The sequence below is a fragment of the Pongo abelii genome, chromosome 15, assembly GCF_028885655.2.
Source record: "Pongo abelii isolate AG06213 chromosome 15, NHGRI_mPonAbe1-v2.0_pri, whole genome shotgun sequence".
Classification (NCBI taxonomy): Eukaryota; Metazoa; Chordata; class Mammalia; order Primates; family Hominidae; genus Pongo; species Pongo abelii.
Window position 1 is genome coordinate 77,670,761 of NC_072000.2, and position 14,072 is coordinate 77,684,832.

The 14,072-nt window shown below is 42.4% G+C and overlaps 1 protein-coding gene across 49 annotated transcripts in view; it reads right to left on the minus strand.

Moving 5' to 3' along the window:
* Nucleotides 1–14,072, minus strand: part of NUMB (NUMB endocytic adaptor protein) — a 193,311-nt gene that overhangs the window by 140,390 nt on the left and 38,849 nt on the right. For 45 of the 49 annotated variants that reach the window (XM_063715213.1, XM_063715216.1, XM_063715210.1 and 42 more), the window contains 1 exon segment: nucleotides 1,004–1,135. The exons of the other annotated variants lie outside the window; for them this stretch is intronic. The gene's annotated coding sequence lies outside the window, so the exon portion shown is untranslated. 49 annotated transcript variants of the gene reach the window in all.

The following is a 14,072-nucleotide window of genomic DNA, read 5'->3' on the forward strand; positions in this document are numbered from 1 at the left end:
TTTTTTCTGTTTAGACATCTTATTTTCAATATCATACTCTACTACACAAGAACACATCAAATTCTTATTGAACTCATACACCATAATATCCTGCAAATATTCCTCTTTTTCATATATTACATGTTATTTATATTCTTTATCTCAAAAGTAATACAAATTGTGGCAGATATTATCCAAAGATGCCTGCAACATTACATTCCATCCCATATGCTCTTCTTACAATGTGATGTTGATCCTTTCAAGTGGTGGAGTCTATGTCCACAGCTTCCTTGAAACTTGGGAGGACCTTTACAACTACATCAACCAGTAGGACAGAGCGAAGTAACACCATGTGACTTCCAAAACCAAGTCAAATATGCCATGCACCTTTGCCTTCCTCTCTTGGGATGCTCTCTCTCTCGGAACCCAGGCACCATGCTGTGAAGAAGCCAAGCAGCCACAAGGAGAAGTCACATGAAGGTGTTCTTGCCAACAGCCCAGGCTGAGGTCCTAGCCAACAGCCAGCTTTAACCACCAGATATGTGAGTGAGCAAGCCTGCCTTCAAAGGATCCCAGTTCCCAGCCACTGAGCCACTCCAACCCTTCCAGCCACCCCACCTCATGCTGTATATTAACAGACAAGCATCCCTACCAATCAAGCCTTGCTCAAATTGCAAATATATGAACAAAATAAATGACTGTTGTTTTAAGCCACTAAGTTTGAGGTACTTTGTCACACAGCAATAGATAACTGCAACACAAGCTCATAAATACAATCTGGAAAACAGACAAAAAGAAAAACAATTTTAATTATTCTAAGTTTTACCATTATAAAACATTTTGACACACATTTTACAATTAAGGAAATGTTTCACCCTACCCACCTAAGATTACAAGTGATTTTACCAGGACAAAGGGTTATATTTGTAAAGGCAATAAAACGTTTGCATCTAACTACAAACCGGAAGAAAGACTGTTAGCTTTCAATCCACTTTGCTTATCCTTAAGTATCTCTTTCACTTACCTGTCCTAAGTGAGGTGTCTGAGGATTGCTGGCCCACCAATATTCCAATCTATGGATATAGATCAAGATCTTGAATTGCAACAGCGGCTGCACTGGCACTTTTCCCCGGAAGAAGTTGCTTAAGCCTCAAATCTGAAATTTTCAAGGAAAGAAAATCTTAAATATACATACCTCCTTTCAATCACCTAAAATTTCACTTATATAGTTGAGTAAGGACTGATGGAGTTGGTTATGATACATGGAAATGAATGCACAGGTTTCACTAAAAATAGAGTTGGCCTGGGCAATTCTTGAAACAGGGCAAAAATAATAACAATTTTAAAAACTGAGGTGGATAATATGGGTTCAAATTCCAGCCTTACATTCTTAAGAGCTATACGATCTCAGTGAAGTCACAAATTCTCTGTGCATAAGTCTGATCATGTGATGAAGATTGAGGGAACCAGATCAAAATTTTGGGCTAGGAGTCAGAAGACCTGGGTTCCAAACTCAGTGATCATTCTCCCTTGCTGTAAGAACTTTGATATGTCTCTATGGGCTCGATTTTATCATCTCTAAAAGGGGAAGGTTGAATTAAATAGTGGTTGTTCAAATCTAATTCTTTTTTTTTTTTTTTGAGACAGAGTCTCGCTCTGTCGCCCAGGCTGGAGTGCAGCGGTGTGATCTCGGCTCACTGCAAGCTCTGCCTCCCGGGTTCATGCCATTCTCCTGCCTCAGCCTCCTGAGCAGCTAGGACTACAGGCGCCCGCCGCCACACCCAGCTAATTTTTCATATTTTTAGTAGAGACGGGGTCTCACCGTGTTAGCCAGGATGGTCTCGATCTCCTGACCTCGTGATCCGCCCGCCTCAGCCTCTCAAAGTGCTGGGATTACAGGCGTGAGCCACCGCGCCCGGCCAAATCTAATTCTTGAACAGATGCCAGCCATGACTAAAAACTATGTATAAAGTTATCAATTATGCTTACTATGAAATTGTCCTTCCTACATTTTTGGTGTTAAAATGGCTTCTTTTATGAGATTATGTGAAAGTAGCAGTAGATAGTAGCAGTTGTTGTTTAAGTTCTCCATAGCCAAAATAAAGAGCTGTAATTCTATGTAAGCAATCTATAAATTCTTTTTAGAAATTCTAGTGTCTGTATGATTTACATGAACTCTAAAATTCCTTATACTTCTAACATCCTACATACTCACTATTCAACTAATATTTATTAGGTAACCAATATGTAACAGGTAGTCTACTTGTTGCTGGGCTACCCAAAACATAAGATTAGTCCCTCCTCTGAAAAGCTCCCAATTTCAATAGGGAAATAGACACATATATCTCAAATACAACATAAATGAGTTAAGTCTTCTAATACAGGTTATGAACCTTATAATATATGGGAGGAAGAATGATAGAATGGATTTTGTTTTGTATTTTGGAGACTGGGTCTCGCTCTGTCTGCCAGCCTGGAGTGCAGTGGCGTGATCTCGCTCACTGCAGCCTCAACCTGCCAGGCTCAAGCAATCCTCTCACCTCCACCTCCTGAGCAGCTGGGACTACAGGCATGTGCCACCATGACCAGCTAATTTTTGGGGGGAGGTAGAGGGTGGGGGTGGGTACAGATGAGGTCTCACTATGTTGCACAGGCTGAATGAATGAGTTTTACAACTTAGTAAGCTTTTAAAGTGAGTTTTGTAGTTGTAGGATGAGTTAATTATAACCTCTTTAAACCTCAGTTTCTTTATTTGCAAAACAATAATGATTACAGATACCACAGAATTGTGGTAAACAGATAAGAGGCCAATCCAAAAAGTGAAAATGTTCAGCTCACACACCTTCCAGGAGACAAAAAAAAAATCATTTTAATAATGACATGGTACAAAAAGTTATTTACAAAACTGTAAATATGTATTTGTTTAAAACACTGTAAAACTCAGTAGTGCTTTTCTTCACTAGCTTCTAAGCAGCTGAAGGTCATAACTAACTTTGCTCCACTTTATATTCCTAGCATCTAGTACAATGCCTAATAAATAGCAGGTATCAATAAAGTTTATTAGAAGAAATAACTGAATAAATTGGTAAATGGCGAATCTATTTTTACAGAAATTAAAGTTATAGTAGCTAAAAGTAAAAATTCTCAGAACTTTTTCTAAGTTCTGAATATACATGCATGTTTTAGAAGCAAAATAAATTCACCAGACAATGCAATAGTGCTGTTCCTGAATAAGAAGACAAGCAGCAGTTCACTTTTTTTTTTTTTAGAGACAGGGTCTTGATCTATTGCCCAGGCTAGAGTGCAGTGGTACAATCATGCCTCACTGCAGTCTCAAACTCCTGGGCTCAAGTGATCCTCCCACCTCAGCCTCCCAAGTAGCTAGGACTACAGGTGCATGCCCCACCATGCCCAGCTAATTTTAAAAAAATTTTTTTGTAAAGACAGTCTCACACAGGCTGGTCTCAAACTCCTGGGCTAAAGTAATCCTCCCACCTTGGTCTCTCAAACTGCTGTTTACAGGCATACACCACCACGCCCAGCTGGGCAGCTAACATTTAATGGGGACTGATTACTTGCCAAGAGCTCTTCTAAGCACCTCCTATGGATTATCCCATTTAATCCTCAATAATTCTCATGAAATTGACTATTTTTTAAAGAGATGAGGGGTCTTGGCTGTGCACGGTGGCTCATGCTTGTAATCCCAGCACTTTGGGAGGCTGAAGCAGGCGGATCACCTGAGGTCGGGAGTTTGAAACCAGCCTGACCAACATAGAGAAACCCTGTCTCTATTAAAAATACAAAATTAACTGGGCATGGTGGCGCATGCCTGTAATCCCAGCTACTCGGGAGGCTGAGGCAGGAGAATGGCTTGAACCCAGGAGGTGGAGGTTGCAGTGAGCCGAGATTGCACCATTGCACTCCAGCCTGGGCAACAAGAGGGAAACTCCGTCTCACAAGAAAAAAAAAAAAAAAAAAGAGATGGAGTGTCTTGCTCTGTTGCCTGGAGAGCCGTGATGATCATAGCTCACTGCAGCCTGAACCTCCCAAGCTCAAGTGATCCTTCTGCCTCTCAGCCTTTCAAGTAGCTGGGACTACACACATGTGCCACCATGTCTGGCCGATTCTTCTTATTTTTTGTATAAGCAGGGTCTTGTCATGTTGCCCACACTGGTTTCAAACTCCAGGCCTCAAGTGTCTTCCCACCTTGGCATTAGAGGCATGAGCCACTGTGCCCAGCCAAATGCAACTATTAAATATTCTCATTTTATAACTAGGAAAACTGAGACACAAATAACTTCCAAGATCACAAAAATATGAAATAGTGGGTATGGGGTTTTTAAAAGAGTGGTAAAATAAAACAGGCTGTCTGACTCCAGAGCCTATTTTTTATTTTTTATTATTTTTATTTTTATTATTTATTATTATTATTTTTTGAGACAGAGTCTCGCTCTGTCACCCAGGCTGGAGTGCAGCAGCGTGATCTCGGCTCACTGCAACCTCTGCCTCCCCCAGGTTAAAGCAATTCTCCTGCCTCAGCCTCCCAAGTAGCTGGGCTACAGGCACACAACACCACGCCCAGCTAATTTTTGTATTTTTAGTAGAGACAGGGTTTCACCATGTTGGCCAGGCTGGTCTTTAACTCCTGACCTCGTGATCCACCTGCCTCGGCCTCCCAAAGTGCCGGATTACAGGCGTGAGCCACTGTGCCTATTTTTCTTTTTTTTTTTTTTTTTTTGATACAGAGTCTCACTCTGTCACCCAGGCTGGAGTGCAGTGGCACGATCTCAGCTCACTACAACCTCCACCTCTCGGGTTCAAGGGATTCTCATGCCTCAGACTCCTGAGTAGCTGGGACTACAGGCACATGCCACCACGCTCGGCTAGTATTTTTGTATTTTTAGTAGAGACGGGGTTTCACTATGTTGGCCAGGCTGGTCTCAAACTCCTGACCTCAAGTGATTGCCCACCTCAGCCTCCCGAAGTGCTGGGATTACAGGCGTAAGCCACCACACCCAGCCTTCATTTACTCTTAATTCCGAGTATTACAGCCTTAAGTTTTCAGAGAATATAGGAAAGGCTTATATGGTCTTAAAGGAAAAATTAGTTAAAAACCAAGAGAAACTCATTTTGCATGGCCATCTACTTTCAGATAATGTTGCAGGGGTGTTTGTTTTGAGACAGGGTCTCACTCTGTCGCTCTGGCTGGAATGCAGTGGTGTGATCATGCTTAACTGCAACCTCCGCTTCCTGGCTCAAGCAATTCTCCAGCCTCAGCCACCTGAGTAGCTGGGACTACAGGTGCAAGCCAGCAACACCCGGCTAATTTTTCATACAGATGGGGTTTCACCATGATGCCCAGGCTAGTCTTGAACTCCTGAGCTCAAAGCGATCTGCTCTTCTCAGCCTCCCAATTTGCTGGGATTATAGGCTTGAACCATTGTGCCTGGCCCCCAGATAATGACGAGTTTTTTTGGGGGCAGGCCGGGGGGGTTTTTTTTTTTTTTTTTGAGACGGAGTCTCGGTCTGTCGCCCAGGCTGGAGGGCAGTGGCATGATCTCAGCTCACTGCAAGCTCCGCCTCCCGGGTTCAGGCTATTCTCCTGCCTCAGCCTCCCGAGTAGCTGGGACTACAGGCGCCCACCACCACACTCAGCTGTTTTTTGTATTTTTAGTAGAGACAGGGTTTCACCATGTTAGACAGGATGGTCTCGATCTCCTGACCTCGTGATCCGCCTGCCTCGACCTCCCAAAGTGCTGGGATACAGGTGAGCTACCGCACCCAGCTGATAATGATGTTTTAAAAATACACACAAAACACAGAATAAGAACAGCTGAATTTCATTACCAATAGATGCTCTAACAAACCAACTTCAGATGTAATTTGCAAAATACTATTTTTAGCCAACAATGTGTTTCACTTCATTTCGTCATTGGTCTGATTCTTTAACAGACTGTAGTGCTTCTCATGTTCTGCTTTCAGTTTTAACAATTGTGTTAAAAGGAGAGCTAAATACCAACAAAACACAGAGAAATAACAATAGGTCTTGTAAAGGCTTTTCAGATATGCAAGAAACAACATTGTTACTAGTGAAAACACCTTACATGTTATTTGACCAAAATGAACAATGATATAGCCAAAATAACTAAAGTAACATTTCACATTTTTCTATGATTACACTCCACATCTTTCTGCCTCCATACCAGCACGATAAACTATTTCTCCTTACTGTCTTGCAACTATTTTTTCTTTTCTTCTTCTTTTTTTTTTTTTTTTTTTTTTTGAGATGGTCTTGGCTCACTGCAACCTCCACCTCCCAGCTTCAAGCAATTCTCCTGCCTCAGCCTCCCAAGCAGCTGGGATTACAGGCACGAGCCACAACGCTCAGCTAATTTTTGTATTTTTAGTAGAGACAGGGTTTCACCACGTTGGCCAGGCTGGTCTTGAACTCCCTGCCTCAAGTGATCTGCCCACCTCAGCCTCCCAAAGTGCTGGGATTACAGGCGTGAGCCACCACGTCTGGCCTCTCGTAACTATTTTCAAGAAAACCAATATTCCAACGATGCTAGTCAAGAAGCCATGATAAATGGATGTTAGTTGTAATTACACAATACTTTAGAATTAGAGCAGGCCATGTTATATAATAAAGAGGAAATATGAAAACAGATTATTTCTAAAACAGTACCACGAAAGAAAGAAAAAAAATCTAGATTTCTATAAACAATTGGAAATGCTGGTACTTCACAGTGAATTCATAGAACTCAACTAAAGGCTGCTGGTTCAAAGATTTGGCTTGCCAAATTTTCCCCTAAACATTTAATATCCACTGTGACATTTTATGCCACTTCCTAGATTAAAAGTCTTTTGTTAATTCCATGAAGATAAATGAACACCCAGATTGTTTACATTCCAGGTATCTGCCACTAGAGGAACAGATCAGAGAAGAGCAACTTAAGCACAACATACAAGCTTTATGGAGACCTGCAAAACAACGAAATTTGACACATTCTCCATACAAAATATGCTTAAGGGAAAAAATTATGTTAGTTGGAAAAACCACAGTAAATACTCTTACTCTTTTTTTTTTTTTTTTTTTTTTTTTTTTTTACTAGAATCACTATGCCAGTTAGAATTAAGTTTAAAGGTTGTGGGGGGGGGCATTCCTATTCACTACTATCAGGGCTTTATCCAACAATGGCATATCAGTATAAAAGCTCTTTAGAAAATAATCACATTTCAAAATTATGCCCATCCTTTGACCCAATAGTTCCACTTCTAGAAAATTTATCCAAAATAAATGAGTGTGCAAATATGTATGTATAGGCTGAGGGCAGTGACTCAGACTGTAATCCCATCACTTTGGGAGGCCAAGGAGGGAGGATCACATGAGGCCAGGAGTATGAGACCAGCTTGGCCAATGTGGCAAAACCCCTTATCTACTAAAAATACAAAAATTAGCGAGGTGTGGTGGCACGTGCCTGTAAATCCCAGCTACTCAGGGGGGCTGAGGCATGAGAATCACTTGAACCTGGGAGGCAGAGGCTGCAGTTAATATGGACAGGAGGCAGGGAAATACAGGGTAGAAGAGGGCAGTTCTCCAGCAAAGGCTGGCCCTAAATGGGAACAAGCATTCCTGTTTTTGTGCCTAAATGTTGCCTTTGGGCCCACCACGCCCCCTTATCCTGTACCCATTGAAACCCCAACCCCCAGGCTCCACAAGCAGAAGAGCAGAAGAACAGAAGAGCAGCAGAATGGCATGGCAGAGGAGAAGAGAAGGAGCATCTGAACACTGAGAGGAGTTTGGCTGGGGATGGTTGGAGAGGAGATCAGTCACAGGATGGCTGAATTCCAGGTGATGATCATCTTCCCACTCCATCCCCTTTCCAGCTCCCCATCATCCTGCTGAGAGCCACTTCCATCACTCAATAAAATCTTTGCATTCACCACCCTCAAGTCTGTGTGTGACCTTATCCTTCCTGGATGCCAGACAAGGACTCAGGTAACAAGAGGGCAGAGTGTAAAAGGCTTCACTCTGACTTACACACTTAGCCATCTGTAGATGGCAACTGCTAAAAGAGCATTAATTGTAACACACCCCTAGACGCTACCATGGGGCTGGAGCCCAAAAGCACTCTCCCTGGCTCCTGCACCTGCCTGTCTACATGTTCCCCCTCCCGTAAGGGGTTTGAGTGAGAGGCAGCTGAGCCACACCGCTATCACAAGTCCCAGAAGCGGGTCAGGAAACTCTCCCGTTTCACTGTGAGCCAAGGTTGAGCCACTGCACTCCAGCCTGGGTGACAAAGTGAGACCCTCTCTCAAAAAAAAAAGGTATGTATTGTTAAAAATACATCTATAATGTAAAAAAAAAAAAAAAAAAAAAACAGTGAAGCATATGGTGGTTACTCAAATTAAACATAGAATCACCATATATTCTAGCAATTCCATTTCCAGGTATATACCCAAAATAACTCAAAGTAGAGACTCAAACAGATATTTGTACACCAATATTCAAGGCAACATCATTCATAGTAGCCAAAAGATGGAAACAACCTAAGTGTCCACTGATGGATGAATGGCTAAACAAAATGTAGTCTAGGCTGGGGGCGGTGGCTCATGCCTGTAATCCCAGCACTTTGGGAGGATGAGGTGGGCAGATCACGAGGTCAGGAGTTCGAGACCAGCCTGACCAACATGGTGAAACCCCGTCTCTACTAAAAGTACAAAAATTAGCTGGGCATGGTGGCACGCGCCTGTAATCCCAGCTACTCAGGAGGCTGAGGCAGGAGAATCGCTTGAACCCAGGAGGCGGAGGTCACAGTGAGCTGAGATCATGCCACTGCACTCCAGCCTGGGTGACAGGGCAAGACTCTGTCTCCAAAAAAAAAAAAAAAAAAGTAGTCTATACATAAAATGGAATATTCAGCCTTTAAAAATAATGAAATTCTGACACTTGCTGCCACAAAGATGAACCTTGAAAATTGTGCTAAGTGAAATAAGCCAGACACAAAAAATAAACAAATATTGTATGATTCCATGTATATAAGATAACCAGAATAGTCAAAATCATAGAGACAAAAAGGAGAATGGTGATTTTGTGGACTGGAGAGGAGTGGGGTATAGGAAATTGTTGTTTAATGGGCACAGAGTTTCAGTTTGTAAAACAGAAAAGTTCTGGGATGTACAGTGGTGATGGTTGCACAATAATGTCAACATACTGAATGCCACTGAATTGTACATTTAAAAACAGTTAAAACAGTAACTTTGGCCAGGCATGGTGGCTTACACCTGTAATCCCAGCGCTTTGGGAGGCACAGGCGGGTAGATCATTTGAGGTCGGGAGTTCAAGACCAGCCTGACCAACATGGAGAAACCCCGTCTCTACAAAAATACAAAATTAGCCAGGCATGGTGGCACATGCCTGAGGAGGCTGAGACAGGAGGCTGAGACAGGAGAATCGCTTGAACCCGGGAGGCGGAGGTTGCGGTGAGCCGAAATTGTGCCATTGCACTCCAGCCTGGACAACAAGAGCAAAACTCTGTCTCAAAAAAAAAAAAAGTAACTTTTATGTATATTTTACCACAATAAGGAAAAAAAAAGCAAAGCAAACCATATCACAACTTCTAGACCGGAATGAACACTGTGTTTATTATTTTTGAGTCCTATGGTGACTCTTCTTCCTTTGCTTTCTCATTATTCAGCACCCCTATACAAGTCATCAAGAATAGGACCGAAGATTCACCCTTGTAGTTCAAAGCATAATTACAGAAGTTACAATTTGTATCAATATTCTAATAATTAAACCCTGAATCAAAGTTAAAACTTGGAGCTTCTTTGCATAAATTTTTGATGACATAAGATTAGTTAAATATGTTCATAATGTCAGGTTTATAAAAAAAGAAAAACAAAAAATAAATTCCTATGTAAATTATCTTCTCTTCGGCAAAAATTTCAAACTATCTAGTAGAAGGAGGAAAAGGAATGAAAATCTCAAGAGGGCTGGGCGCGGTGGCTCACGCCTGTAATCCCAGCACTTTGGGAGGCCGAGGCGGGCGGATCACAAGATCAGGAGATCGAGACCATCCTGGCTAACACGGTGAAACCCCGTCTCTACTAAAAATACAAAAAACTAGCTGGGTGTGGCGGCGGGCGCCTGTAGTCCCAGCTACCAGGAGGCTGAGGCAGGAGAATGGCATGAACCCGGGAGGCGGAGCTTGCAGTGAGCTGAGATCGTGCCACTGCACTCCAGCCTGGGCGACAGAGCGAGGCTCGGTCACAAAATAAATAAATAAATAAATAAATAAATAAGGAAAACCTCAAGAGATATAACTAAATACTCATATTAGAAAGTCCCCAGAAAACTGAAGAATAAACTATTGAAATTTGAGCCTTAATGAATATGCAGTTTATGGTCAAAATAAGTAAAAGGGGAAGCTAAGTCTGACATCAAAGTAAACAGAAAGTCCCACCCAAGAATAGAAAGTCCCACCGAATCCCATCCTGCCCCTTAACATCCTCAGACAAACTCTGGCATAACCCAAAACATGTAGTTAGGGCACACGTACAGAATTCACTCCATCAAGGAATGGGTGTACTTAAGGGATGAATCCAAACTTAGTCCGAGCTGAAACTTTATTTTTTTTGAGACAGAGTCTTGCCCTGTCGCCCAGAATGGAGTGCAGTAGCGCCATCTCGGCTCATTGCAACCTCAGCCTCCCAGGTTCAAATGATTCTCCTGCCTCAGCCTACCGAGTAGCTGGGACTACAGGCACATGCCACCACGCCCAGCTAACTTTTGTACTTTTAGTAGAGATGGGGTTTCACCATGTTGGCCAAGCTGGTCTTCCTGACCTCACGTGATCCACCCGCCTTGGCCTCCCAAAGTGCTGGGATTACAGGTGTGAGCCACGGCGCCCAGCCCTAGCTGAAACCTTATTGCACTCAAGACCCAGATGTTTCCAGGTACGAGAGCAGTGTTCCTGCTTAGCCAGGCACTCACTGCAAGACACGTTGTCGTCTGACACAATCTATAAGCAGAGGAAAGCCAGGTCAACAGACTCACACTCCAAAGGAAACCAAGACAGCTGTCTTCAACTGTGAAAATGAACGGGGAAATCATTTATATGGTCACAACCAGCACTTAGAGAAAAACACATTGGAAAAGATGAGTGGATCACATGTATAAGGGTGACTATTGATTCACATTTTTTTTTCAACTGTCTATGTGTGCATGTGTGTGTATAGGTGTGTGTAGGTGGGGAAATTACCACCAAAAATGTTTTAAAAATTCATTGTTAGGCCAGGCACAGTGGCTCACACCTGTAATCCCAGCACTTTGGGAGGCCAACGCACGCAGATTGCTTGAGTCCAGAAGTTTGAGACTAGCTTGGTTGACGTGGCAAAACCTTGTCTCTACGAAATATACAAAAATTAGCCAGGTGTCATGGCACACGTCTGTAATCCTGGCTACTTGGGAGGCTGAGACATGAGAATTGCTTGAATCTGGGAGGTAGAGGTTGCAGTGAGCTGAGATCGCACCATATTATTATGGAAATAGACACTTGCACCTAGACACAGAATCACCATGAATATGGCTGCACTCCAGCCCGAGCAACAGAGCCAGACCCTGTCTCAAGAAAAAATACAATAAAATAAAATTCATTATTGTAGAGAAATTTTTGTATTAAGACATGTGTATCTGAAGACATAAGCAAGAATATTTTTGTAAGAGCAACAAAATGGGGGAAAAAAGTCTATCTTTAGAAAAAAGACAAATTGTGGCATAGTCATAAAATTAATACGAGTATCTGAGAAATGCACAACAGTGCATAAACCTGAAATAAATTGCAAATAGGTAACCTATCTGTTCTCAGTTTTTGAAAATTAATCTACTGCCTAAAGTAATACAAGAGAAAGAAAAGGAAAGTTTTTTTTGTTTGTTTGTTTTTTTTTTTGAGACAGAGCCTTGCTCTGTCACCCAGGCTGGAGTGCAATGGTGCAATCTCAGCCCACTGCAACCTCCACCTCCCGGACTCAAGCGATTCTCCTGCCTCAGCCTCCCGAGTATCTGGGATTACAGGCATGCACCACTGCGCCCAGCTAATTTTTGTATTTTTAGTAGAGACGGGGTTTCACCATGTTGCCCAGGCTGGTCTTGAAGCCTCAGGTGGTCCACCTGCCTCAGCCTCCCAAAGTGCTGAAACTACAAGCAAGAGCCACTGTGCCTGGCCAGAAGAGTAATTTTTAATAAAATATTTTAATATGCAAATGCTCAGGTATAACGATCCTAAAATTCATATTATTACGGAAATAGACACTTGCACCTATACACATATCACCATGAATGTGACAGCTACAAATGTAGATTGAGACAAATAAGCTGAATGGGAAAATCAAATACCATAAGGGGCAATGCCATTAGTAATAGGATTTTCTAAAATAGTGAACAACTCTTGGTAAAGTTCTGAACAAAACAAAGTACAATTTGCCCCAGGTTAATACTCAGTAGTTACATTCCTGGAAAATTCAGTGTCTATTAAAACTATGTTTAAAAAAAAAAACCCTTTGTGTCTAAATGTAAAACAGAATTAGAATAACATAAGTATAGGCTGGGTACAGTGGCTCACACCTGTAATCCCAGCACTTTGGGAGGCCAAGGTGGGTGGATCATTTCAGGTCAGGAGTTTGAGCCCAGCCTGGCCAACATGGTGAAACCCCGTCTCTACTAAAAATACAAAAAATTCGCCGGGCGTGATGACGGGTGACTGTAGTCAATCCCAGCTACTCGGGAGGCTGAGGCAAGAGAATCACTTGAACCTGGGAGGTGGAGGTTGCAGTGAGCCAAGATTGCACCACTACACTCCAGCCCGGATGACAGAGCGAGACTTCGTCAAAAAAAAAAAAAAAGATAAGCATAAACAGGTTTTTCACCTACAAGAAGGTTTGGGGAAATAAAGTTATGCGGAACTGTCTCATACCTTGTGGGATGTCTGGCATTCCTGGCTCCTGTTCATTGAATGTGAAAACTAGACTCATCCTCCTCTAATCATTGTGGCAACCAAAAGTGCATCCTTAAAGATCCAAACACGTCATAGTAGCAGTACTATCCTTGTGGAGAACCAGAGCCTTCAAGCAAGGATAGAGCTCAATATGGTCTCCAAATTGCCCTTATTTTCATGACACCATGAGTTGAATAGGATAAAAAGCCTAACCAATTTCTAACTCTGGTAAAGAAGGTCTATTTGTTTGTGTTACTATAAAGGAAACTGAAACTAGGAAATTTATAAAGAAAAGAGGTTTAACTGGCTCACGGTTCTGCAGGATATACAAGCATGGCACCAACATTTGCTTGGCTTCTAGTGAGGGCCTCAGGAAGCTTTTACAATCATAGTGGAAGGCCAAGTGGGAGCAGGCAGATCACATGGTGAGAGCAGGGGAAAGGGGGTGGGGAGGTGCCACACTCTTTCAAACAACCACATCTCACGGAAACTCACTGAGCAAGACTCATTTATCACCAAGGAGATAATGGTAAATCATTCATGAGGGATCTGCTCCCAGGATTCAATCACTCCCCTGGCCCCACCTCCAACCTGGGAATCACATTTCAACGTCAGATGTGGAAGGGACAAACAACCAAACCATATCAGGAGGAAGAGATCCTGTCTCAAAAAAAAAAAAAAAAAACTGTTACATTCCCAGATGTTATAGTTTACACAGTGTTTTGGTTTAAATTTAATCCTTATAACTGACAGATATCATAAGACAGATGTCATTATTCTTTTCATATTACTTATAAGGTGAACAATCTCAAAAAGGTCAGTCACAAAGCTGGTAAGTGACAGAGACAAGATTTCAAGCCCTCTGATTTCAAATCCTGTGTTCCTTCCACCAAACTAAACTGCTTTACAAATATCCAGTATGGCAATACAGATAAAAAGGAGTATTCATGGCACAAGGTCAATATAAAGACTCTTGATTGGCCGGGTGCAGTGGCTCACGCCTGTAATCCCAGCACTTTGGGAGGTCAAGGTGGGTGGATCACCTGAGGTCAGGAGTTCAAGACCAGCCTGGCCAACATGATGAAACCCCGTCTCTAC